Here is a 27,116-nt window from a genome sequence, read left to right as displayed (position 1 = left end):
CCAATCTCCCATGATGACCTAATTATAGATTGGATCAGTAGAGAGAACTTGTACGAAGTGCCATGTGTCACTCTTGTGACCTTCGACCCTAAAAACGATACCCAACAAACCAAATGCTATCCTATTTTCTCCACTATTTACAAAATTTGAATCCAATGCACAGAGAGAAAGTTATGACAATTTTCGCAAAGTCACCTGTTTGAAATGGAGTTCGAGAGCCTATAAAAATGCTAACTTCATCAGATAATATCTCTGAAAATATAGCGAACCAATTTGGTCAAAAGGTTCATCAATATTTTAGCTAAAATGGGTTTTAATTTCAGCTTCTAAAGCTTCACAGAAAAATAGTTATAGTGAAAATGCCACAATGACATTTTTGAAGCCACAAAATCCCTACTAGAGGAGGATATGAGGGTCACTATTTATATGAATCTATTGAGTTGAGAGGGTCCTCAACAGGCGAAATTTGGAGGGATTTTAAGAGAAAAAATATTATTAATTATTGAATATTCAATGACCATAAACAATTATGAGTGCCATGCCACAACCCCGTAAGGGTTTAGCCCACTAACTAGGGTTATTAATTTCAAACATGAATATCTCTCAAACCATGAAGAATTATGTGACGTTCCATAAATCAACAGAAACATATCGACGGTTAAAATTCATCTAGAAGATCCTTGATTCAAAATAGAGTAAGTTGTCAAGTCAAAATGCCCATGCAATATTGGGGTAGCCCCTAGTGCTGCTTGGGTTGACATCAATGACAACCATTGATCAACAATCTCCCCCTTTGGAATTGATGGCAACACAAGTATTCTCCCTGCGATCATGACACCTCTTCCTACTGCCTTCTCTACCACTTTGTCATCAATGGAAAATGGTAATTCCCCCTAACAAACTGTCATCCTGCGGACCTGTACACACCTCCACCGCCCCTTTCTACTTATTTAGATAAGAGAAATATTCTAATGAGAACTTGGGAGAATCTGAAGCTTTTGGCGAATATACTCAAATGATTCACAAGGTAATGGTTTGGTAAATATGTTAGCAATCTATTCTTTTGTCCCAACATATTCAAGCTTGATATTCTTTTCAGCGACCTGCTCTCTAATGAAATGATAGTTGATCGAAATGTGCTTTGTTTTGGAATGCATCACAAGATTTTTGGAGATACTGATGACACTGGTGTTATCACAGAAGATGGGAATAGGCTCATCAAACTTAACTTGAAGATCTTGCAAGGTTTTCTTCATCTAGAGAACTTTAGTACAACAAGCTGCTGCCACGATGTATTTAGCTTGCGCTATAGATAATGAGATTGAAGACTGCTTTTTACTTAACCATGAGACAAGGCAACCACCTAGGTAGAATGTTGCTCCATTGATACTCTTACGATTTTTGGGTTGTGTTATATTATTTCCACGATTAGCTGGTCATAGGGGGTTTGAGGGGTGCAGGTAACCCCCCTCTATGGGGTTCGGGGTAGTGCCCTATAAAATTTTGTTTTCTGGACCCTATGTTGGGTTGGGTGGACCTACCTATGGTTTTGTGCTTGATTTTCGCAAATTGTTTTGGATGCGATGGTTTTCGTTCCAGGGTTTTGGACGAGATGGTTTTCAATCCATGGTATTGGATGCTTCAGCATGTATAAATATGTATTGTAACATTGAAAGGAACATAATGAAAAATCAAGCTGGTAGTCCCAGTTTTGGGATCCAAGAGAAAATCTCTGTGTATATGTGTTATGCTCTTGCATTGTTTATTTTATGTGTTTTAGAATTCGTATGCAGGTAATTTCTGTACGAGGTTAAAACCTACATTTGGCATTAGAGTTGTTTTGGCTTCAAGGGGACGCCTTTGTTGCTGAGGGTTTTCGCTCGGGCCTACGGTAGACCCTGTTCAGTGGGAGATCTACGAGATCGATTCTAGTGGTGAAAGAATATGGCGAGCAGTGGAAAGATATAGATCAAGAAATTTAACGGTCAGAGTTTTGAGTTGTGGAAATTCAAGATGGAGGATCTGTTGATGGATAAAGATCAGTGGATTGCGGTAGATTTGAGTACTAAACCAATGGGAGTGTCTGATGAAGAATGGAAGAAGTTGGATCAGAAGGAAAAGAGCACAATATGATTGTGTGTCTTAGATTCAGTATTGCTGAATGTATTAGGGGAAGCTATGTTGAAGGCTTTGTGGGACAAGTCAGGGACTTTGTACCAATCTAAGCCTCTGGTGAATAAACTGTTCCTATGGAAAACGTTGTATAACCTGAGGATGAAAGATGGAGACTCGGTGACAGAGCATCTGAATGCATTTAATATTGTGGAAAGTCAATTATTATCTGTTGATATTAAAATTTCAGATGAGGATAAGTGCATCAGTTTGTTGTGTTCTCCACCATATTCGTGGGATAGTTTGGTTATTGCAATAGGTAGCAATACAACTGCCTTGCAGTTTGATGAAATATTTTCTTCCTTGTTGATGGAGGAGATGAGATGGAAAAATATGGAGAGCTAGAATGGTGATGCCTTGTCTATATGAGGATGGTCCCAGAATAGAAACAAAAATAATTCATCAAGTGGGAGATCTAAATCTAGAGGGAGATCTAAATCTCCAGGAAAACCTATAAAGGTGGTGTGCTGGAAATGTGGAAAGGAAGGGCACTACAAAAGAGACTGTAAATCTAAATCTCATGATAAAGGAAAGGGATCTGATGATGCTCCTTTTGCAGAGGTGAAAACCACCTCAGATGAAGGTGGGGATGTGTACTTGGCTTCTTCAAGTACACATGTAGATCATGAGGAATGGTTGATTGACTTAGGTGCATCCTTTCACTTCAATCCCCATAAAGAGTGGTTCTGCGAGTATGAGAAATACGATGGTGGTGATGTATTCTTAGGGGATGATAGGAAGACTACAATAATTGGTCATGGAAAAGTAAAGTTGAAGTTACAAGGTGGAAGGGTTAGAACACTTCCGGGTGTTCTGCATATTCCTGCATTATCCAGAAAGCTGATTTCTGTAAGAAAGCTGGATGATGCAAGTGTAAAAATAGTGTTCGAGAGGGATACCTGCAAGATGGTTCGGGGAGCACTGGTATTGATGTGGGGAGTTCGGATTGGAACTCTGTACAAGCTGCAAGGTAGCACTGTTATTGATGGGTGCAACAACTCTATGGTTCCTGAAAGTGGAGCAGAAAATCTAGTGGTCTTTGGATCGAAGACCATGCTGTGCATCAAAGGCTTGGACATATTGGAGAGAAGGGCCTTTGAATACTTGATGGTAAAGGTATGGTAGAAGGTATGAGTAATAGCTCTTTGGATTTTGATTTCTGTGAAAATTGTGTCTATGGGAAGCCGAGTCGGGTGAGTTTCCCCTCTTGTGGTAAGAGGGTGAAACATATATTAGAACTTGTGCACAATGATGTGTTTGGACCTATGAAGGTTCCATCACTGGGTAAGTCTATGCACTATGCATCATTTATAGATGAATTCTCAAGGAATACATGGATATATTTCCTTAAGAAGAAATCTGAAGTCTTTGATAGGTTTAAAGAATTTAAGGCTCTGGTGGAAAACCAGACAGAGAAGAAGATAAAGGTGTTGAGGACAGATAATGATGGAGAGTTTTACAACAAGGAATTTGAAGAATTATGCAAGAAGTGTGGTATAGCACGACAAAAGACTACTCCATACACACCTGAGAAAAATGGAGTTGCAGAAAGAATGAACAAGACGTTGATGGAAAGGGAAAGAAGCATACTCAGTCGTGCCAGGTTAGGACAGGAATTCTGGGTAGAGGTGGTGGAGACAACATGTCACCTGGTCAACAGATCACCTTCATCAGCGTTGGAGGATAAGAATCCACAAGAGGTATGGACTAGTAAGAAACCCTCTCTTTCACATTTGAAGGTATTTGGATGTGATGCATATGTACATGTTCGAAAGGAGAAAAGAATCAAGTTGGATAGTAAATCTGAAAAGTGCATCTTTATTGGGTATAAGGATGGTTTAAAGGGTTATAATCTTTGGAAACCAGTAACAAGGAAAGTTGTATACAATCGAGATGTGGTGTTCAGAGAGGTGAAAGATGTTATTAAACATGAAGTCCAACTAAAGGAACTTGAGAAGATAGATTTTGAGCTTAAGGAGGAAGAATCAGACTCTACAGTAGAGGAATCAGAAGATGAAGAACCAAAAACTCTGGGTGTGAGAAGATCAGTTCGAGAAAGAAGGTAGCTGGAAAGGTATAGTCCATCTATTTTTTTCAAATTTTTCTTTATCTATTACTGATGATGATCCCAGAACTATGAAGGAAGTAGTAGATTCAGAGGATGGCAAACTCTGGAAAGAGGCCATTGTTGATGAAATGCCATATTTGCACAAAAATGAGGCTTGGGATCTAGTGGAGTTGCCAGCTAGAATGAAACCCATTGGCATCAAATGGGTGTTCAAGAAGAGGACAAATGAAGAAGGAAAGGTGGAGAAATACAAAGCTCGTTTGGTAGCAAAAGGTTATTCCCAAGTGCCAGGAATTGATTTTGGTGATATTATTTCTCTTGTTGCCAAGCTAGCTTTTATTAGATTACTTTTATCTATTGCTGCTTCTTTTGATTTTGAGGTAGAACAGATGGATGTGAAGACAACATTTCTTCACAGGGATCTAGAAGAGGAGATATGCATGAAGCAACCTGAAGGTTTTGCAATGAAGGGTAAGAAAGAAATGGTATGCAAGTTAAAGAAGTCTTTGTATGGGTTAAAATAGTCACCAAGGATGTGGTATCAGAGATTTGATACATTTATATGGGGACTGGACTTCACCAGAAGCAAAGAAGATCACTATGTGTATTTTAAATTAATTGGTGACCATGTTATTTATCTGGTCTTGTATGTGGATGATATGTTGCTGGTTGGAAATGACGAAGAAATTATCCAAGATTTGAGGACCTAATTGTCCTCCAAAGTCGACATGAAAGATCTTGGTGCTTCAAACTATATTTTGGCATGGAAATTAAAAGAGACTGGGAAAAGAGGAAGATCTGGTTAAACTAGAGGAAGTATGTCGAAATAATACTGTAGAGGTTTAATATGCAGGATAGTAAACCGGTGAAGGTTCCTATTCCTGTAGGTGTGAGGTTATCTATTGAACAGTGTCCCAAGACAAAAGAAGAGGAAGAGAACATGTCCCGTGTTCCATATGCAAGTGCAGTCGGTAACCTGATGTATGCAATGGTCTGTACTAGACCAGACATTGCACATGCAGTGCGAGTATTGAGCAGGTTTATGTCAAAACCAGGGAAGGAGCATTGGACAACAATGAAGTGGATATTCAGGTATTTGTGTGGCACTAGTGATTATGGTTTGTGCTACCAAGGAAGACCACGATTGGACATAGTGTTGGATATTCGTGGATTTGTTGATGCAAACTGGGCTAGAGATATGGATCAAAGAAGATCTACAAGTGGGTATGTGTTTAACCTAGTTGGAGGTGTAATCAGTTGGATGAGTAAGAAACAATTTGTAGTGGCACTATCAACTACAGAGGTAGAATACATGGTAGCCACTCATGTAAGCAAGGAAGCGGTTTGGTTGTAGAGATTGTGTTCAAGTATGGGGTTAGTATAGGGAGCTATAAGGATAGATTGTGACAACCAAAGTGCAATTTTCTTGGCAAAGAACCCTGCATATCATTCAAAGACAAAGCACATTGATGTTCAATGTCACTTTGTGAGGGATATGATAGAAGACAAAAAGGTGTTGTTGGTAAAGGTGGACAATTTGAAGAATATTGCAGATGCATTGACAAAATCTGTGAGCTCTGAGACGTTGTGTTGGGGTAGAGAAACAATGGGCATTGCAGGGCTGGATAAATGACTAAGCTCTCTTGTGGCCCCCTATGGAAAGAAAACAAAAAGTGGGAGAATGTTGGGTTGTGTTATATTCTTTCCACAACTATCCCACATAGTTAACCGGGGGGTTAGAGGGGGTGCAGAGCCCCCCCTTCGTTGCACCTATTGCGTAGTGGGGGGTCACAGGGGGTTTGAGGGGTGTAGGTAACCCCCCTCTATGGGGTCTAGGGCAGCGCCCTGAAAAATTTTGTTTTCTGGACCCTATGTTAGGTTGGACGGACCTACCTATGGATTTGTGCATGATTTTCGCACCTTGTTTTGGATGAGATGGTTTTCGGTCCATGGCTTTGAACGTGATGGTTTTCGGTCCATGGTATTGGATGCTTCGACATGTATAAATATGTATTGTAACATTGAAAGGAACATAATGAAAAATCAAGCTGGTAGTCCCGGCTGGGATCCAAGGGAAATCTCTGTGTCTATGTGTTTTATGTGTTATGCTCTCACATTGTTTATTTTCCGTGTTTTAGAATTCATATGCAGGTAATTTCTGTACGGGGTTAAAACCTATAACAATCATCAACAATTCCTACCCAATCTGCATCTGTATAAGCTTGGATGACCAGATCATTTCCTTTGGGATACTAGAGACCATATTCCACAGTGCCCTTAAGAATCGAATAATTCTTTTGATGACAATGATTTGAGATTCTTTTGGTGCTTCTTGGAATTGTGCTACTTGTCCAACTGCCTGTATCACATATGGCTGGGAGGCTGTCACATATAGGAGACTACCAATCATGGATCTATACAAACTTTGATCCACATCCTTTGATGAGTCTTCTAAGCTTAACTTGCAACCTGTTACCACGGGGGTAAGGACTGGCTTGCAATCTCAAGAATTTCTTTGATGTACTTGGTTTGATATATGAGTATTCCTTTATCCCGTTGAGAAATCTAAAGCCCTAAAAAGTATGTCAATTCACCAAGCATAGAAATTTCAAACTCACTTTGCATTTTCGTGGCAAAGTCTTTACTTAATCTGTCATCATTGCTTACAAATATTATATCATCCACATATACTTCGATCATTGTTAGGTTATCTCGATCCACTTTCACATAAAGATTGTTGTCAACACTTCCTTTCTTGAATCCCTATTGATGTAGATATCCATTAAGGCGAGCATACCAAGCCCTAGGGCATGAGGGATTCACTGGGGGAGCAATACCATACCACGTGCATTCATATTGGGGGATATATATTGAGGAAAAAATGACATAATATATGAGAATATAATAGTGGGTAAAGGGTTTTTATATTGGCAAGTATAAAGATGGATCTCAAAGCCTAATGGAAAGTAAAAAAAATGTTAATGGAGCTCAAAGGTAAAGGGATATAAAAAATTTTAATGGACAAATGGATACCTACAATCTCTAGTGAAATTAAGGGTTTCTTAAATTGGGAAAATGCATTGGGTTCATATTGGTAGGGGGTTAAATAATGTGATTTTTAGAGGTATTTTCCAATATGTAGTCAAATTAAGGGTATTTTTTATTATGCCACGAATGCAGTGATATGTTATAGGTTCATTGAGTGAAGCCCCCATGCCCTAGGAGCTTTCTTGAGACCATATAGTTCCTTCTTTAATCTACATACATAGTCTTCTATGTCATAGAGCAGAAAACCTTCGTGTTGTTCAATGTAAAATTCTTCCTCCAAATCACCATTTAGAAAATATGACTTAACATCCATTTGGCAAACCTTGATTTTTCTTGAGAAAGCATAAGTGAGAAACATCCTGATAGATTCCATTATGGGAACGAGAGAAAATGTTTCTTTAAAAGCGTTTCCTTCAACCTGTGCATATCCTTTGCAGACTAATATTGCCTTGTTCGTGGTAACCTATCCATCCTCATTCAATTTGTTTTTGAAGACCCATTTAGTTCCAATAATTTTTTTATCCTTTGGTCATGGAACCAATTCCCAAGTGTTGTTATTCTCATTTTGATCCAGTTCTTCATTCATAGCTGCTACCGGATGGTCATTTTGACTAGCTTCCTCAAAATTGCTAGGCTCAAAAGTTGCTAATAGAGCAAGTTGGGATTGTTGTGATGAACTAAGTTGTTGAATTTTTTTGGTTCTAATTCCTTCATTTATGTTTTCGATGATTTGATTTGACGAATGATTCTTTTGACACCATTCTTTTAAATTTTTTCGAGAAGTTTCTCGTACATCCTGCTAATCATTTCTTATTTCCTCTTGGTTGAATGTTGTTTCCTTATTTGATTGGTCTTGTTATGGAGCTTCTTCTTCATCCTTCACAGATTCTACCTCAATCCCCTCATATTTTCTTGGAGAGATGATCTCATTGTTATCCTTTAGAACACCATTTTCATCGAAAGTAAAATTTATGCTTTCAACTATTTGTTTTCACCTCAGGTTGTAGCATCTATAAGCCTTTCTTTTGCGTGAATAACCAATGAAAAAAACTTCATCAACATAGGAATAGAATTTGCCTAATTTTTGTTCTTCTATTTTTATGTAACATTTACTTCCAAATATTTTAAGTATTTGACGTTAGCTGGTCTTCCTTCCATAGTTCATACAGAGTCATGTTATAGTTGTCCCTGAGCAAGCCTCTATTTAAGATGAATATGAAAGTATCAATTTCTTGAACCCAAAATTCATCGTCTAATTTTGAGTTCTTTAACATTGTTCTAGCCATTTCCTGTAGGATTCTGTTTTTCCTTTCAGCAAATCCATTCTATTATGGTGTTTTGGCTGTTGATATTTTCCGTTTTATTCCATTTCCATCACAGTGTTTCTAAAATTATTTGGATATGAATTCTCTGCCATTATCTGATCTCAGACATTTGATCTTCAAATCAGTTTCATTTTCGACCAATTCCTTGTAGATTTTGAATCACTCGAATGCCTTAGACTTTTTATTCAGGAAATGAACGACTGCCATTCTGGTGTAATCATCTATCATTAGCATAAAGTATGATTTACCATCTAAGACTTTTATTCTCATAGGACCACATAGATCAATATGTATTAATTCCAATGGACGTGACACAAAGTGTTCCTTTGTCTTGAATTTGACTTTTATCTGTTTGTCGTGCTGACGAGATTCACATGTCACATTGGAAGGTTTCAAAATTTTTGACATTTCTCTAACTACTTCCTTTTTGTTGATCTTGATCAAATTTTCGAAATTTATATGTCCCATTCATTTGTGCCATAACTAGCTCTCATCTTCATTTTCCAAGAAACACCCTTTAGGTGTCTCATCCAAAATGTATATGTCATTTGGAGATTTGCTTGCTGTATCCACAATTTTACCAAAATTTCCTTTCCTGATTTCATATTTCTTCGAGTTGAATAGCATCATCTGCCCTTGATTGCGCATATGTCCATCACTAACAAAATTGTGATTCATATTTTCAACCAACAACACATACTTTTATAATGCATCCTTGCTTCCAAGAGTGACCGTACCTGTTCCTATGATGTTTGAAGCTCTGTCATTTCCAAAAGACATTGTTCCATCCTGCTTTTATTTCAAGGATATGAATTTATTTTTAGCTCCAGTCTGTTGGAAATAATATTGAGGGGGGGGGGGGTGAATTAGTATTTAGTCAAGTCAATAATCTTTTTCTCTTCTTACTAAATTTCATATATGCTACTTCAATGAAGGCAAACCATGTGTGTACGCAACTGTGTTTAAGGAAACAAGCAATATACAACAAAATAATGATTCTGTTAATTCATCATATGTTGATCTTTAATCTGAGTATCAGTACCTTATTAAACATTAAACAGTAACCATGTGCAGTTAATAACATAAAGAATATCACACATAAGCATCAGACATGAACACCAAGATGTAAGGTGGAAACCCAATGTGGGTAAAAACCACATGCTGTTGTTGTCTTTGTCTTCTTTTAATAATTAGAAAATCTATTTACAACAATGTACTGGTGTAGACTCATACTAGTATGCAGGCTTGTACCTGTAGAAGGCTACAACCTTCTTTTGTTCTCCAGCTTCTACTAGAAAGGAGCTACAACTCCATAGCTCTTGTACTAGCCGATATATTTATTAGTACATAGGTGCCGACCTACAGAAGGCTACGACCTTCTTTCTTCCTCCATGTACCATGTTTCATAAATTTTCAGACTGGATACTCTTGGAACATAACACCATAATCTGAAGGCCATGTTTCATCCAATTTTCATACTGGACCCATCAACAACATTGAAGCCCAAAATCAATCACCATTGTAATACAACTATTGCATTACCCATTCATTGAATACTCAATCATAATTCTCTGAATCACCCAAAAAATTAATCACTAAAACCCTGTCATCAAAACAAAATCACCAGAACACAAAGTAGAACCCAGAACTCTGAAACAATATTCAGAACCAATTAGAACTTCGCTGCACTTCCCGACTTCAGACATACCCAGATCATTGCATACAAAAGGATAATACATGTGTTAGCAACCAGATCTAGTCCATCAGATCACATAGAGATAAGTCATTATGATCCCGATCCATTATTACATCTCATCCATCAACACTGAAGCTAATCACAATCAACCAATCTGAATATGCAGAATACTGTCACTAGTAAACAGTCACCAGAACTCAGAACTTTGCATCAACAACCAGAACCACCTGTAACTTCAAACATCATAGTTCATATGGTATATGCTACTTAGATGTGTCTAAAATATGCGTATACATGATTTTATCAAAGTCAACCAGCATATACATCTGTAAATATTCATTCATAATTTGACAGCTATTCCAGACTTCAGTTATACCCAGATCATAATATTTACAGAACATCACATGCGTCAGTATACAGATCTAGAATAAGCATTATCAAACCATATAGAGATGATTCATTCCAAGCCATAAGATCCCGATTCATCATTAGATCTTATCCTTCATCAACTGCTGAGGTTCCTCCTTGGCTCAGATCAAGCAAAGCATCATAAACCCATAACTTGCATACTGGATCTCACACTTCAGCAGATATTCATCACTTGCACACTTGCACATTGGCCTAATGATCTTCTTCTCCTTATATAGGTTTAGGCCTCTCTCAATACCATGGTCCAAAACCACGTGGCACCAATACCTTGGACCCAATACCTGGGGTCAATACCTTGGACCAAATACCATGGACCAATACCAAAATACCATGGTCCAAATACCACAGACCAAAACTTAGTTTCTGACATGTACGCGCCTTTCCTTCTGTGAAAGTGCATGTGTAAATTATATGCGTCTTTGTATATAGTGAACCCGCGTGTATACGCGACTTGGTATATAGTGAACCTGCGTATACCTTTCTTTCATTCTTGCTATTTACCTGCTATACTGTGATATTTCATCTGAGAGAGTTGCCTTCTGAACTGATTCCTTGAAGCTGCCCTTCATTTCATCACATCTATAAATACTACTGTCATGCATTCTGTCACATTTGATATCTCTTCTGTAGATTCATCTAGTTACCATGTACAAGTGAGTTGTTCTGCTACAAGTGGGTTGCCATCAAGTACAACACATTTATCTTAATGCCAACAATCTCCCCCTTTGGAATTGATGGCAACAAACAACCAAGTCACTCTCCCCCTTTGACATCAATGGTAAAGGGCGGATGAAGATCTTCTCCCCCTAAGAGCAGAAGACTTTCATATCTGAATAACTGAATATTAATTATGCTCCCCCTAGGCACATACTGAATTATTTGATTGAACTACCCCTTTGTTCATGTTGAGATGTACTCTATCATCCATGCTCCCCCTGAGCACATGCAGAGTCTGCAAATATTTTCAAGAAAATAACATGACTTTATAACTCAACTATGTGAGTTTGACCTTCCTATCACCAATGACTCATACATACATTCATTCTCCCAATGCAGTGGGGATAAACTTGACTCATCTACCCAACCAAGTGGGGATATACCAGATACCAATTGTTTATACATGACTGAAATATTACATCATCCTTCTCATACATAGCGGGGGTACAAAATACATCATATGAACAAAAGGGATTCATCAAAAGACTACAATAGCTAGAGACAAGCTATTACATCATGGGTCTTGATATGACCTTTACATCAAATGATATACATGACATTTATAATAGAGAACAAATATCTAAACAAGATCGTGATAGTCATCAGCAACTATTGTACACCATGTATGTTTTCTACTCCATAAGCATCTGTCAATAGCATCTAGACTAGCAACCTGTATATGTCCATCATTAGTCCCCAAGATATGACAATGTCAACCTGTGATGAAGTATGTCTACATATAGATATCAACTCATCCTCTTGATTTCATCAAGATCAACTTGCTTCATTTACTTAGTAGAAAGAGACTTATCATAACCTCAACATATGTCATATCTCCAATCATTCACATCATATCATCTGTATGTGAAAACACCATAGTCATCATCTATGATCATAACATTGTCTTTAATAATAGTATGAAAGAACCTTCAATATATCAACCATGTATCATCACTAGGGAACATCCCACATCTGATAAGCATCAACCATGATAATCAACATATGTGAGTATCAACCTATCATCATAAGGTAAGAACTCAAAGTGATTAAGTAAGCCATGTCTTCGAATATCCATGTCTTCAAATAGCTATGTCTCCATGTGACCTGTAATAACACCATTCTCTTGGCCAACCAACAATATGCAACTTAAGTAATCATCCATGTATCCATCATATTGTATATCCATAAAAGAGATATCAATATGTATCTAGCAAGCCATGATCTTATGGTCATTTGTCAAGATTTCTTGATATCATCAACAACAACAATCCTCAACCATGTGAGAGCCAAGAACTATAAGAATCCTGCATCATAATTGTACTATATGATCTTTATGCATCTTTGAAGGCCTGACAACAACAACATAAAGAAATGAGTGACTCATCATCAAATAATGAAGTGTGTATATATGCATCAATAGAGAATCATCCATAAATCTGATCTGAACACCAACTATGTGGCCCCAAGAATCATATGAGATTTTGTCATGGGAAACTCATAACCATATCATAGCAAGATGTATCATTTAGTCATATAAGCATCATCATCATTGATTAGGTACTAAAGACTTCTAAACATAATGCCAACAATGCTTTATTAGAAGCATAGCATGTTCTCCCCCTGAACCTGTTCCATCTGTTCACTGTCAGATCTGATCATGCATATATCATCAATAAGTATCATCATCAATCAGATATACATCAAGTTAACTTGTGAGGATAAAAAACAACATCTTATGAGTATCAATACATTTCCACACATTATCAGCAGATTGTAACCATCATCAAACAGAGCAAATAATTGACTAAACCATATCAGACCCTTTTTCCTGAGTCTGTCCCATTGCTTTTCCTCAAACTAACATATACACGACTATGCAGTGTCTAACTCGTGTATATACGTGACTTCTCTTCATGAAACTTGCGTATGAGATTTAGAACACTGAAGTTTCACACTTTCAGCTCCCTCTGAGTCTATCATGTCTATACATTGTGCTGTGCCACATCCTTCTGACTGTACTTCCTTCTTCTTCCATATCTTCATGTGTGAGGATGTTTTCTCCTTTTGGTATGGTGCCCGTAATTTGTTCCTGCATTCCTTTTCTATATGTCCAAGCTTGTTACATGCATAACATCGCATATGTTTCCTATTCCTTCTATAGCAGTCAATGGCTTTGTGACCAGACATATTGCAAGCAAAGCAATATACCTTAAAGTACGTGGAACGTGATGATCTTTCTGTGCGATGGTCTTGAACTATTCTACTTCTGCATCTGGCTGCACCATGTCCAACATTATAACATTCAACATTATTCACTTGAGGAAATAACCGACTATCACTTCCATAGTTAGGAGTAAAAGATTTTCTTTGAAGAATTTCTTTCCTTGGTTGTTGATGGGATTGACCTCTCATCTCCTTGTTGAGCAGTTCAGATTTTGCATTAGAGTTCCTTGTCTTACTTTGTGAGCTAGATTCACCTTCAATAGGTTCATGAAAACCAAGGCCAATTTTGATAGCAAGAGACATTTGACTACTAAGAATATCATCCAAGATCTTAGTACTATCTTGAAATTGTAAGAGCTTATCCTTTTCTTCTAGTTTATCTTCTAGAATATTTACCTCAACCTGATGTTGCTCTTCCTTTTCAAGATACTGCTTCTTCATGATTCCTTCAACTTTTCTTCCTTCTTCCAACTGATGTCTTAATTCAAGAACTTTGTTTTATTTTTTTTCAAGAGCTTGGAGTAGTTATTTATTTTTCTTATTTGATTCTTCAAGATCTTCTTTTAGCGAGAGGATCTTAGCTTCAAGACTTTCATAGTAACTGGAACTATCTTTGAGTTTTTTGATTGTTGTGCTCCTTTCATTTACTTCATTTCTTAATGATGTCACTTCATCCTGTAGCTTTTGACATTGACCTTCCTTTTCCTTGAATTGCTTCCTTACCTTGTTTCCTTCCTCTAGTTGAGCTTTTAGTTTAGTAGCTTCTTCTTTGGAGGCACTTTCCCTTTTGTCCAATAGATCTTGTTGATCTCTAATTTTGCCCATAAGCCTTTTAAATTCTGCCTCTATTTGATATCTTTCTTCCTCACCCATAAGAGCAAATTCAGTTGTTTTGGTATCACTTTAATCATCTTCAAATGGATGGAGAAATGTATCACCAGAGGATAAAAAAGTCATACATGATAGTTCTTTTGCTTGTTCATCTTTATTTAGAGGTGATTATGAATCTGCAGTGTTACTTCCACATATTAACCAACTGATTCTCTCATTGTCATAGTTCCTCTTAGATGTCTTCTTCTTCTAAGGCACTTTCTTATTTAGCTTCTTTCCCATTGTTCTATGGATCTCCTTCAAGTGATCAAGCTTCTACCAAAGGACCTGCTCTGATACCAATTGTTGAAAATAATACTAAGAGGGGGGGGGGGGGGGTGAATCAGTATTAGTCAAGTCAATAATCTTTTCCTTTTCTTACTCAATTTCATAGACACTACTTCAATGAAGGCAACCCACGTGTGTACGCAACTGTTTTTAAGGAAACAAGTGTATATACAATAAACTAATGATTCTATTAATTCATCATATGTTGATATTTAATCTGAGTATTAGTACTTTATTAAAAATTAAACGGTAACCATGTGCAGTTAATAACAGAAAGAACCATCACACATGAAGACCAAGATGTAAGGTGGAAACCCAATGTGGGTAAAAACCACCTGCTGCTGTTGTCTATGTCTTCTTTTAATAATAAGAAAATTTGTTTACAACAATGTGTTGGTGCAGACTCATACTAGTACGCAGGCTTCTACCTGCAGAAGGCTACAACCTTCTTTCATTCTCCATCTTCTACTGGAAAGGAGCTACAACTCCATAGCTCTTGTACTAGCTGATATATTGACTAGTACATAGGTGCCGACCTACAGAAGGCTATGACCTTCTTTCTTCCTCCAAGTACCACGTTTCATAAATTTTCAGACTGAATACTCATGGAACACAACACCATAATATGAAGGCCACGTTTCACCTAATTTTCATATTGGACCCGTCAACAACATTGAAGCTCAAAATCAATCACCACTGTAATACAACTATTGTATTATCCATTCATTAAATACTCAATCATAACTCTCTGAATCACCCAACAACTTAATCACTAAAACCCTATCATCAAAACACAGTCACCAAAACACAGAGCAGAACCTATAACTCTGCAACAATATTCAGAGCCAATTAGAACTTCGCTGCACTTCCCGACTTCAGACATACCCAGATCATTGCATACAAAATGATAATACGTGTGTTAGCAACTAGATCTAGTCCATCAAATCACATAAAGATAAGTCATTATGATCCTGATCCATTATTAGATCTCATCCATCAACACTGAAGCTAATCACAATAGACCAATCTAAATATGCAAAATACTGTCACCAGTAAACAGTCACTAGAACTCAGAACTTTGCATCAACAACTAGAACCACTTGTAACTTCAAACATCATAGTTCATATGGTATAATGCTACTTAGATGTGTCTAACCTGCGTGTATATGCACTTTTATCAAAGTCAACCAGCGTATACATCTGTAAATATTCATTCATAATTTTGCAGCTATTCCAGACTTTAGTTATACCCAGATCATAATATCTATAGAACATCACATGAGTAATATACATATCTAGAATAAGCATGATCAAACCATATAGAGATGATTCATTCCAAGCCATAAGATCTCGATTCATCATTAGATCTTGTCCTCCATCAACTGTTGAGATTCCTCCTTGGCTCAGATCAAGCAAAGCATCATAAACCCATAACCTGCATACTGGATCTCACACTTCATCAGATATTCATCACTTGCACACTTGCACATTGGCCTAATGATCTTCTTCTCCTTATATAGGTTTAGGCCTCTCTCAATACCATGGTCCAAAACCATGTAGGACCAATACCTTGGACCCAATACCTGGGGTCAATACCTCAGACCAAATACCATGGACCAATACCAAAATACCATGGTCCAAATACCACGGACCAAAACTTAGTTTCTGACATGTACGCGCCTTTCCTTCTATGAAAGTGCGTGTGTACGTTATATGCATCTTTGTATATAGTGAACTTGTGTGTATACGCGACTTGGTATATAGTGAACCTGCGTATACCTTTCTTTCTTCATTCTTGCTGTTTACCTGCTACATTGTGATCTTTCATCTGAGAGAGTTTCCTTTTGAACTGAATCCTTGAAGTTGCCTGCATTTCATCACATCTATAAATAATACTGTCATGCATTCTGTCACATTTGATATCTCTTCTGTAGATTCATCTAGTTACCATGTACAAGTGAGTTGTCTTGCTACAAGTGGGTTGCCATCAAGTACAACACATTTATCATAATGCCAACACAATCATATGCGTTGAGAAACTGCTCTAAACATACCACACGTTTCTGTTGCTTTGAGCCTTGAGAGTGAGACCACACCTTTTAGTCTTCTTTTTCCATATTTTTTCATTTCAATTTTGTGTGAAATCCTTTGGAGAGTTTCCAACCCTGAAATATTTAGCCAGGTGTCCAAAATTGTTACATTTGTAACATTCGACATCATCTCTCAGATAATCAAATCTGTTGATATCTTGCTGAGTTCTGGAATATCCATTTCTGAAAGGTCTCCTGGAAATTTTTTCATAAATGTGACATTATACAACACTATGTCCAAACCTTCCACATGAATAACAATGATCATAAAAGATAGGTTGATACCTGGGAGCAAATCTTCTTTGAGGAACTATCTTCCAAGGTTCTTCCTGCCAATCTTGATCTCTTGATATAGTTGGGGGTTCTACCCTTTTTTCATATCCATTTTTTTAGTTGTCATAGAAGGACTTGACTCCTTTTCGGATTTTTCTTTGTAACCAAGACTAGTCTTGTCACTGTATGATCGTTGGTTGCTGATGAGTTCGTCCAAAGCCTTTGAACTGTTGGTGTAGTCTTGAAGAGTTTTTCCACTTTTTACTTCCTTTCACAGATAAACTATTTCAGATTCCAATGCTTCTCTCTCCTTGTTGCTTTCCTTTACTTATTTCCTGAGTGATTCTTCAATTCATTTGTATTCTTCAACCTTGATTTTAAGATTGAGGACCTATTCCCTTTCTGTCTTCAATTCGTCTTCAAGAGTGTTAACATGCTTCTTTTTGGCCTTGAGCTCTTTGATAACCCTGATTACTTTGTTTTGAAATTTGACTTTAGTGATTTCTTCTTCTTCGTCAGGTGCCTCTTGTTTATTGTGCTTGGCCATAAATAATACTCTTCCATTGAATTCTTCTTCATTATCACTGTCTTCTTCGGATGACGAACTATCTTCTTTGAAGAAGAAACTTTTCTTTAACCATTTCTTCTTGCCTTTCTTATTGAACTTCTTAGGAATTTTCTTCCCTTTCATAACACCCTCATTTTTGTGAGGACATTTGACTACAAAATGCCCAAACTCACCACAATCAAAATGTATTAATGGAAGTTTACCTTTGAATTTTCCAATACCTATTCTCATTTTCTGCGTGAAGTAGGCAAATAATTTATCTGAGAATTCTTATTCATCTTCATCCTTTTCCTCATCCTTACAATTGCAAGTTTTTTATTTCGAAGTCTGCTTGTCCTTACTATTCTTCTTGGATGCGAAAAATGTTATTTCTAAGTGATATGTGGTATCCTATTCTTCTATCCTAATTTCCTATGCCATGAGAATTCCATGCAATTCATCTATGCTGAAATTGGTCATATTCGATCTATCTTCCAAGACAAATACCCTAGGGTTAAATCTTATTGGCAAGGTTTTGAGGATCTTTCAGAAAACAATTTTTGTTTGAACAGGTTCTCCCAAACCTTCCAATTTATTTGTTTTTTCATCAACACGTTGAAAGTATGCAACAATATCTTCATCTTCCCTCATTTTGAGTTGTTGAAATTTTGTCCTGAAAATTTGAAGCTTTGCTTCTTTCACCTTTGAGTCACCTGTATATATATTTTCAAGCTTTCCCCATACCTATTTAGCAATTTTGAAACTCAATACCTTAAGATAAACAGATTTGATAAGACCATTGATAATAAGATCTTTAGCCTTTGCATCATATACCATATTTTTCTTACCTTGTTCATCCTGGGTCAGTGTGATGCCTTTGTCAACGATTTCCCATACTTCGTATCCTTGCGCCAACAAATGAACCTACATTTTTCCACTCCAAAGTGCATATTTATTTCCTTTGAACAAAGGAACTCTATTCTTAGTATACTCCATGACCTCCTTCCAGGTTTTAGACTGCTAATGAAGGAACCAAGCTTTGACACCAATTATTAATGTTTATGTAGTAATAACAATAAATAAAAGAACACAGTAGGCATAAGAATTTTAGGTGGACAACCCCCTCTGGGTAAGAAAAAACCGAACACTTTTCTAATAAATTCTTTAATATTCAGCCCCAACTTAAATGAAAGCAACAACTTCCTATAATTCTAGAAAAGCATTCTTCTCCAACTCCCACTATAAGGACCCCCAATGCCCTAGTTTCTTCAGTAATCAACTAAATGTATTCCCCAACACCCTAGAGAGCCATAAATCACCCTAGCACCACCCTACCACCCTCAATTTTTCATAGGCCCCAACCTGTAGTTGACTTGATACACCTACCTAGCACCTTCCTACCACCCTATAATGACTAAAATAAGACAAGGCCATGGATTCCCAAAATAGGGACAAAAATCCACTATAAAATAAAATTTACAATTATTTTCGTGTACTTGAACAAATACCCAATCACTCTATGACCTGCAACCCAACCATGACATCAGCCCAACAGTGGCTCTTATAACCCCCAACACTGCCTCTTCGACTCTAGGCAGAATGAGTCTTTCAAAAATGAATCTTTTACAATCTTTACAATGATAGCTCTTTTACAACTTTACAATGATGACTCTTTTACAATGACGACTCTTTTATAAATGACTATTTTACAACTTTACAATGATGACTCTTGGCCTTATTAATACTTCATGATATCTAGATGGTTTTCATGTCTTCAAGGATGTCTGCAATGCTTCCTTTGAGTTGATACTTCTACTCTTGAATTATTTCTTGATGTTGTACAAAATTCCAAAAGAAAACAAAATACCCTTCAACTTATCTTTGCCTATAAAACACATGTAAGTGCATAATAATGAATAAATAAAAATACAAATTAAAATGCGTACCTAAAGTGTGCTTGTCACTTTTTTTGTTGACTTGTTACAACAGTAGACAAAGACTCCCACCCTTGATATAGGCCTAGACTCTAGGCAACACTATATCCAAAATTGACCTAAAGATATTTACAATAAAAACTGATGACAAACCCTAGAATTGTGATGGACCAAATTCTAAGTACAACAACAAATACCATTCTATCAACTATGATAAGACAAGTAACATGAACTTACAATATCATATATATTTAATAGACTTGGTGTAGCATCAAGAATATGTACCATCAAATGTGTAGTATCTAGAATAGGATATACGAAATGTGTTATCAAAACTAACTGTGACATATAGAGACATAGATATATAGCCGAGACCTTGTATATACTTACGTTGTCTTGCAAAAAAAATGTCATATATGATACTCAAAATTCAAATGTAAACACTAATCATACATACCTTGATGTAGGAGACTTACCCTTGACTATTGATGTGTGGTCCTTAATGCAGTGATCCTTGAATGCATGTTTTTTCTTGCGTTCTAGAAGCTTGATATTGAATCTTTTGTATCTATGCAATTTCGGATCTCTAGGGTCTGAAATTTCATCCTGTGGTAGCCCTTTGAGTCCTCTTTCCAACCCCACTAATCTGATCAAGATTGGATTCTTCAAGAAAGAATTATTCCCAATCTCCCACAATGACCTGATTATAGACTGGTTCAGTAGAGCGAACTTGTACGAAGTGCCACATGTCATTATTGTGACCTTCAGCCATGAAAAAGATAATCATCAAAGTAAATTTCATCCTACATTTGTCATTATTTATGAAATTTTAATCCAATGCATAGAGCAAAAGTTATGATGATTTTCCCAACATCACTTGTTTGACATGGAATTCAGGAGCTTGCATGAATCCTAACCTTGTCAGATCATATCTATGAAAATATGGTGAAACAAGATCTTAAGTTCAGTCACAAGGTTCATCAAGATTGTTTCTCAAATGGTTTTTAATTTAAGCTTTTGAAGTTTTGCAGAAAAACATTATAGTGAAAATTCCACGATGACATTTTTGAAGCCACAAAATCCCTACTAGAGGAGGATACGAGGGTCACTATTTATATGAATGTCTTGAGTTGAGAGGGTCCTCAAGAAGTGACGGTTGGAGGGATTTTAGGATAAAAATAAACATTGTTAATTATTTACTATTCAATGACCACAACCAATTATGAGTGCCATGCCACAACCCCATAGGCTTTTATCCTACTAATTGGGGTTACTAATTTCAAACATGAATATCTCTCAAACCGTGAAGAATTACGTGGCATGCCATATATCAATGGAAACATCTCGATGAGTAGAATCAATATAGAAGATACTTGAGTCAGAATAGAGTAATTTGTAAAGTAAAAATTCCCATGCAAGATCACGGTAGCCCCTAGTTCTTCTTGGGTTGACATCAATGACAATCAATGATCAATAAGGTGAAGCAATACTGGAGGTTAACAGAGAATTCAAAGGCTCACATGATGGCTTCCAAATAAAGGTTATCAATGAGGTAGGTGATTTTCATGTCGGGATCACCGAAATGTAAATTTATTTTGAAATGACAATTGTGAAATTCGAATTATGGTGTGGATTGGTTGTTGCAATGATGAATCGGTACTTGACATTTGTACCACATGAGTAGAAATGAAGGGAAAGGGTAGTGGGGATAGGATGGTATGAATATGGAAGGGTATGTGAATCAACTAAAAAATGAACAAAAACCTTCTTTGAAATTTCATGTAGACCAACTGTAGAAACTTTGATTGAAATTTGACTTTCGGTTGCTGTAGAATAATTTGGTGCTATCATTCCATGGATTTTGACCAGGCCTGGAATGATCACTGCTTGGGGCATTTCATTTTTAGAGAGTCTGAAATGCACAAAAGAAGACTCCAAGGGGGTTTCTTTTCTATACTTATTATGTTGAGCTCGTAAAAGAATAATTTTGTACTCAGCAGATCCCTAGCTATTGCTACCTCATAAATTTATCAAGCCTAAGTTAGCCACTACTTGGGGTATTCATTTTTAGAGAGTTTGAAAAACCCAAAGTAGACTCCTGAAAAAGAATAATTCTATACTCAACAAATCCCTAACTACTATTGTCCCATTACTATTTACGATCCTGGGTCAGTCATTGCTCGAAACGTTCAATTTTAGGGAGTCTAAAACATTAAGAGAAAACTCAAGATTGTTCTTTTCCGTAAATAATCCATCAAGTCCGGATAAAGGAATAAACTAACCCTTGAAATATTTCCTCTTTATTCTATGTGAGCTGTGGGGGGAAATAAAAAGTCAGCCCACTGTTATTTTATATTATGTACATATATATATATACACACACACATAAAATAAAATCAAATTTAAGAACTAGCAGGAGTTGGCTCCCCCTTTTGAACCAACTCCATTTTTGGATACAATATCACATTCTACAAAAATTCTTAGTGAGAGAGAAAATGGTGGTAGATTTTCAATATATGACCATTTACCATGAATGAGGTCTGATCATCATCAATGGTTTTTATCTAACTGAGCCATTATCAAAAACTTCATCCACTTCATAGGGTCCCAACCATCTGGTTGAAAATTTCCCTTTGAAATGTTTAAATTTACTATCATATAACAATGCCCAATCTCCTGGTTGAAAGACCTTTTTCTTAATGTACTTATCATGCCATCGAGCTCTTTGATCCTGTACTAACATGGTCTGTTGGAATGCATCTTGTCTAATCTCATCAAGATCATTCAGCTGAAGTATCCTTTGCTTCTGGGCCTCATTTAGATCCATTCCTAATTGAGTAGTTGTCCAAAATGTTTTTACCTGAAACTCAATGGGGAGTAGCACCTGCTTCCCATATACTAACTCATAAGGAGTATGTCCTGTCACATTCCTCCAAGTTATCTGGTAAGCCCATAATGCTTCAGGTAATTTGTTAGCCCAGTCTCCATGGTGAAGCTAAATTGGCTTGGTGAGGATGGAATTCAAGACTTTATTGGTGGATTCAGCCTATCCATTTTCCTGAGGGTGGTATGGAGTAGATTTATGGTGCTTGATATGATACTATTCAATAATAGCCTTCACTAGTTTGGATGTAAATTATGTCCCTTGATCAGTGAAAATATCTCTAGGTACCCCAAACCGAGTGAAGATGTCCTCAAAGAGGAAATATACAATAGAATTCTCAGTGGCAGAATATAAAGCCTTAGCTTCCACCCACTTTGTCACGTAATCAATACAAACTAATATGTATCTCTTCTTCTTAGACATGGGAGAAATGGGCCCCACAAAATCCAATGCCCACTTTTCAAAAGGTTCTATTGATATCTGAGTTTGGAGAGGTATTTCATTGGTTGGAACTGTTAGCTCTGCTATTGATCTCGATATTTAAAGATCAAAATGCATGCTTGATCGGGTTTTCTATGATAAAACAAGAGTTGCAGGGGCCAGCTCGCCCTTTCCCCTTCACTCTGATCATGCTCTCATAACTTCACGCACCTCCATTTCCTCCTCCCCTTCATTCTCCTTATTCTCCTTTAAACCCCTTTATCCATGTTTTTATCCCAAAACCCCGCGTAAGTCCTTTTATTTGGTCAAACCCTTCAGCGCTTATTTTCAAGGCCCATACGATTATATTCACGTAACCGCATGCATATAATAAAAAGCACTACCGTCGGGGCCCTCACCTGTCACATCAACCAATAAACATATACGTTAGACCCCCTGCCGTCTGATCGTTCCTGCCATATGATCTGACGACATTCGCTGATCCTCATCCTACAAGCCGCGCACGTGATAACCCGTGGGGAGAATGGTTTCGCTCCCATCGCATTTGCCATGCGTCATTGTTGTATTTGATTGCACGCCCGCGTATGAATACCACCACAGCTCGATAAGCGGTGCGGGGAAACCACTAACCACCATCCCGTACGACCCCCCGCTTGTTAACATTCGTGCAACTCCCTCTCCCAATAGCCGTTCGATCATTCCCGCCATGATCCGACAGCCCACATCTGTCTCTGCCTGTCTTCCCGATAGCTCCCTCCGATCCATTTGCAGCCGTTCATCCGCATGATCCAACGGCTGGTATTTATCTTCCTCCATGCCGCCTGCGCCCACTGCCTCTGCCATGCTTCCAAGGGATGAAGGATAACAGTGATCAGCTTCCCACCAGCACTCTGTGCATTGAATCCTCAACAACCACATTCAACACAGTGTACACCCGAAGGATGAAAAGGACGGCCTCGAGCAGATCAAAGCGTTAATTAGTTATGGAACCCCTTCAACATTATACTCCATTTGCTCAGAGAAGGACGACTGAGCAGCAGAAAGGTCATTTTGTTCATTAAAATAATCAAATTGTGTCAAAGACCATATCTGATAGTAAATGTGGTTGGTGGTCAGTTATGACCCCTTCACGCATAGAACAACAGAGCAATTTTGTAAACAAACTCCATATATACCCACAAACAAGATGTAATCAAGTTTGATGAATGTGATTTTGATGTAAGGTTCAACTTCTGGAGACGGTAACTATTGTGGTACCTGCAGCTTCTGGTCTTCATTTTCAGCTAATGCAAGCTTCTTTTTGTGTTAATTGCTCACTTTCCACTTCTTCTTTGTTCCAGGCTATGCCTGTTATGCATTTTTCATGTGCTCTTGATGTTTAGCATTAGAGGGGCTGTCATCCTATCTCTGTGTTAGAATCTAGTATGTATCATTGAATTTGTATGCAGGTTTCTGTTATTTTAATGCCAGAGAGCTGTCATCCTGTCTGTGCATTAGTGAATAGATTTGCAAACCTCCTTTCTGGTTGTAGCTGGCCATCACAGGGTCCTGTGTATCTGCTAGTGTGATCGGTATTCTCCATTTCCACTTAATCCTCAAACTATGAGTAATTGGTGGTCTAAAGCCTTGTAGTCTGGGGGTGTTCACCCATGTTTGGGGTTAAGCATAGTAGAAGTGGTTATTTGGCTTGAATATGCATCATTCCTTTCATTCATCCACCATTTTCCAACATTTTTGTTGAATTTGTAATGTTCCCGAGAGTTTCTTGGGGTGATAATAGGAACTAACCTCCCCATTCTTTGGCAATCATCACAACTCGAAACGAACCTTTTGGAATCTTTGAAAATAGTGGGCCAGCAATAACTTGCATGTAGGACCTTATAAGTTGTTATTTTGTCTACAAAATGGACACCACAGGGTTCATTGTGGAAAGATCTCAAGACATCGTACATCTCATCTTCCTGCACATATCTTCTCATGGTTAAATCAGGTATTGTGTAGTACAAGTATCCCTCTATCGAAGAATAATTGGCACTTCACTGCACAATATTATGTTTTTCCCTAGTGGAAATATTCTGTGGAAACTTTCTTGACACTAGATAGTTAGCCATGTCAGTAAACCAAGTAAGATAGCAAATAAATTCTCATCCGTAAAATCATTTGGAACTGGTACTGAAGTTATGTCTTGAGAAATGTTCATTCGGGATAAGAAATTTGTAGCCATATTATCTCATCTAGGCCGGTCAATCACAGTGATATTAAATTCCTATAAAAAAAGTAACCATCTCATAAATCTTCCGTTAGTAATGGGATTATTAGTAAGGAACCTAATAGTAGAGTGATCCGTATGGACAAAAGTTTTATAACCAGTAATATAGTGCCTAAATTTGTTGATAGCATAGACTACTACTAATAATTCCTTTTCAGTAACTGTGTAATTTAGCTTTGCAGATGAGAGATTTTTTATAACAAAGTAAATAACATAAGGAAAGTGATTCTCCCTTTGTCCCACAGAAATCCAAGGGCAATGTCTAATGCATCAATACAAATGTGAAAAGGGAGAGACCAATTAGGTCCTTTCAACACTAGAGTAGTAGAAAAATTGTCTTTCAGTTCTCGAAAAGCACTTTGACAGTCAGTATCCCATAAAAATCAGCATCTTTAGTAAGAAATTTAAGCATAGGTGCTGCAATTTTGGCAAAATTTTAAATAAATCTCCTATAGTATTCTGCATGTCCCAAAAAAATTCTTGCCTATTTTTGTGACATTGAAAATAGAATATGTGATATTACCTCAATTTTCGTAGGGTCAACTTTTATCCCTTCTTATGATACATGATGTCCCAAAATAATTCCATTAGTCTATTTCATTTACATTTAATATTACTAAGGTCCAAATGAGCTTCTTGAAAATGAATCAACACTTTTTCCAAGTTCTTCAGAGTTTTCCAAAAGTCATCACCATACACTGTGAAGTCATCCATATAGACTTCCACAAAATCATGTATCAGATCAGAAAAGATAGCTAAAACAATTCTCTAAAAAGTAGCTGGAGTATTGCACAAATCAAATGGAAGAACTCGGTAAGCATAGGTTCCCCATGGATAGGTAAAAGTAGTCTTCTCTTGGTATTCTTGGGATATTTGAATCTGATTATACCCACTGTACCCATCCAGAAAAGAGAAGTACTTTTTCCTCGACAATGTATCAAGCACCTGGTCAATAAAAGGTAAAGGAAAATAGTCCCACAAGGTAGCTTTGTTAAGCTCTCTATAGTCAACACAAATTTACCATTTCCCATTTTTCTTGGGAACTACGACCAAGGGAGATATCCATTTACTATCAGAGATAGGATATATAAAATTCACACTTAACAATTTTTGCAATTCATCTTTAACAATTTCTTTTAGAGTTGGATTCATTCGTCTTTGTGGCTGCCTAACAGGCCTAAATTCTTCATTCGTGTAAATGTGATGTGTACAAGTATCAAGATGAATACCTTTCATGTCTAAATAATCCCAAGCAAATGCTTCAGACTATTTTTGAACCATATTTATTACCTATTGTTTTTGTTCTATACTTAATTCTGTACCAATGTACAACATTTTTCCAGCGTTGATTTCAACAAGTTGAGCACTTGCTTTGCTATTTTATTCCACGGTTTTCATAGTAAATGATGCAAAAAAAATAGGGTGACAAGTTTCCTGAAATTCACTACTGAAAACATGATGATAGCCATTAAAAGAAACATGATAATTAATGCAATTAATATCAAACAAGAATTGCTGCAAAACATGTTCTTCAGATTGTTCTTGAAGTCCTCTTGATTGTTCTAGAGTTAATAAGGGGAGCATACAGTCTTCTTCCCCATAGGGATTCTCCAGCCAAAGAGGTACTTCAACAACCAATTGGGCAGATGGAAAAATAGTCAATGTCTGAATTTGTGATCCATTAGAAATAGTCATTTCCCCATTTCTGCACCCAATAACAACATCAACAGTGGCCAGCCAAGGTCACCCTAAAACTACTGGATGTCCAGGTTTAGAAGTTTTTGGGGAAATTACAATGAAATCAATTGGGTATTCCCAAGAAGCTATTGTTACCACTATGTC

This window comes from Pinus tabuliformis, chromosome 8 (genome assembly GCF_031772625.1).
Source record: "Pinus tabuliformis cultivar Carrire ecotype Pingquan chromosome 8, CPIR1, whole genome shotgun sequence".
Lineage (NCBI taxonomy): Eukaryota > Viridiplantae > Streptophyta > Pinopsida > Pinales > Pinaceae > Pinus > Pinus tabuliformis.
This window is presented reverse-complemented; position numbering follows the sequence as displayed.